The sequence below is a fragment of the Helianthus annuus genome, chromosome 9 (genome assembly GCF_002127325.2).
Source record: "Helianthus annuus cultivar XRQ/B chromosome 9, HanXRQr2.0-SUNRISE, whole genome shotgun sequence".
Lineage (NCBI taxonomy): Eukaryota > Viridiplantae > Streptophyta > Magnoliopsida > Asterales > Asteraceae > Helianthus > Helianthus annuus.
Window position 1 is genome coordinate 127,564,963 of NC_035441.2, and position 2,953 is coordinate 127,567,915.

Genomic DNA, 2,953 nt, shown 5'->3' on the forward strand with positions numbered 1-2,953 from the left:
CACGTAGCAATATTTAGTACAATCATCAATAAACGTGATGAAGTACTTATTTCCTCCACGCGTGGGAACCGCTTTTAAATCACACACATCGGTATGAATTAAATCAAGGGGTTCGGTTATTCGTTCAACCGATTTAAACGATGATCTCGTAAGTTTGGATTCAACACATGTCTCGCATTTGTGATTGGAATCGATATGGAATGTTGGTATTAAGTTTAATTTAATTAAACGTCGCAGTGAATTAAAATTTACATGTCCTAGTCTACCATGCCAAACATTAGAAGACTCAACCATGTAAGAAGAAGAAGAAGTTTCATTCAAACTTTTGTTTTGGTTTACAACCATTACATTCATTTTAAACATACCATTAAGGGCATAGCCCTTTCCAACAAACATTCCACGTCTAGACAAGACAAAATTGTCCGATTCAAACACTAGATGAAATCCAAACTTGTTGAGCATCCATCCCGACACGAGATTCTTCCTTATCTCTTGGACATAAAGCACGTTGGTCAAAGTAAGCTCCTTGCCAGACGTCATCTTCAGGATGACAGTGCCTTCCCCCTTGATGCTTGCGGTAGCTTTATTTCCCATATAAAGCTTTTCTTCACCCGACGCTTCCTTGAATGTAGAGAAAAGAGCCTTGTCTCCACAAACATGGCGGGTTGCACCCGTGTCAACGAACCATCCTTTTGGGTTTTCACCCATCGCGTTGACTTCTTCAATCATAGCCGCTTCCTCGGTTATCATTGAGATTAGAGGCATACCATCCTCATCAACCATATGCGCACGCTCACGCTTAGGTTTCTTGCATTGGTTAGCACGGTGCCCTGTCTCGTTACAATTGTAACAAGTACCTTGGAAAGGCGCAGGCTTCTTTTTCACAGCCCCCTTTTTCGGTCCAAGGTTGTTAACCTTTGCTTTCCCTTTGTTGTTATTTTTACCCTTGCCTTTCTTGCCCTTTGAGGACTCCCCAACTTCCACCATGTTTGCCTTAGCCGAAGCTTGCAAAATGGTGCCTTTTTGGGCCACCATGTTGTCCTCTTCTATACGAAGACGGACGACAAGTTCCTCAATCGTCATTTCCTTCCGCTTGTGTTTAAGATAATTCTTAAAATCCAACCAAGCAGGAGGTAGTTTCTCAATCATGGCTGCCACTTGAAACGTCTCGCTGAGTACCATACCCTCAGCGTGGATGTCATGAAGTATAATCTGTAACTCTTGGACTTGGTTCATAACAGTCTTGTTATCAACCATTTTGAAGTCCAAGAAACGGGCGACAACAAATTTCTTTGTTCCCGCATCCTCTGTTTTGTACTTTTTATCCAAGGACTCCCATAACTCTTTGGAAGTCTTGATATTATAGTACACATTATACAATGCATCCGAGAGACCGTTGAGAACATAGCCTCGACATATAAAGTCCGAGTGCTTCCACGCCTCTACCGCGCTCAGAGCCTGAGCATCGGTCTCCCCTTCCGCAGGTTGGGGAACGGTCTCCGTCAAGAACCTCGCAAGGTTCATGGTGGTCAAGTAGAAGAACATCTTCTGTTACCACCTCTTGAAGTGGAGACCCGAGAACTTCTCGGGTCGTTCAGCATGATTTGCCACTGTGGACGCTCCCACAGTGTTGGCAGGGGTACCAAAGACAACATTAGTGTTGCTGGTATTCACGTTTTTAGTCGACATTCTGAAAAGTTCCAAGAAAACAAGTTAATAAACTGTTTTCTAAATAATAAATGTGCTAATTTATTATTTTATGAGTGCGCCAAACCAGCCGTGTAGCTTTTAAGTCCAACTTTGAAGACTACAACAGTAGGTTTTTAGAACTCAGTTAAAGAAGGAGTAGAAGAACAGAGTTCTGTTTTGACAAAGTCGCTACTTTGAATCAAAACAGATAAAGAAAATCTGTTTTTTAAAACACACCTGTATGAATTCAAAACTGGTTCGAATTCACATCAGAATATGTTTGAGATTCTACATGAACGGTGTTTTTAAAAAATTTGTTTTAAGATTGTAGGAATCCGTTCGTGTAAAATAAATAAAAATTCCTTTATTAACTTGAATTACAGAAACAAATCAGAATGAAATAAAATTACAGTACAAATTACAACTGAAAAATAGAAATACAAGAACTGAAAACTCGAACAGACGAAACTGTTCTTGGTTGAGGATCGTGTTAGACACGGGTCCCTTAAAACAAATTTCGTGTCTCCCAGGAGAACACGTTTGTTTCCAGGATACAACAGCCGCAAGCAGTTGCACTGCCGGTCTTGACTCCAAACCGAAGGTGTACCTTGCTGCTTGAAAGATGAAGATAGCTGAAGAGAAAGATTGTAGAGATGTAAGTTTTCCGGTGTGTTCGTTCTGCAATAGGATGCTCCTATTTATAGTTGCAGGTCTTGAAGAAACTGAAAAATGAATTAAATGGGTGAATTAAACTGTATTAAACGTCTTTAATGCACTTTAATTCGTCACTTAATTCTCAGTCAAACGCATTAACTTCGTCAGTTTCAAATGCTGAATGTAACTGCACTGGCATTAACTGCAGCAGGAAGCATCTGCGCGCGCGCGCGCAAGACTCACTGGTGCGCGCGCAGGTCTGCACCCTCATGCGCGGTGCGTCCACTTGGCTCACTGCCATGCGCGCGTGCGCCATACTCACTCAGGTCCATGCGCGCGTGCGCCACGTCACCTGTGAGCCTCTACGAGCACGCCACACAGTCGCGTCGTTTTGCTCACTTTGGTGCGCGCGCACGTCACATCAGGCCCATGCACCGTGCGCGCAACCGCGCGCTCATGCGTACTCGCTCGCGCGCGTATGCGCATGACTGCCACATCATGCGCCACATCACCTACCACTTGGTCCTTGCAACCCTTGTGCTCCACCACGCGCGCGCGGTCAAAAATACAAAGGCGGCTCGCGGCGATGCGAGCGTGCGAAGTGCAAAGT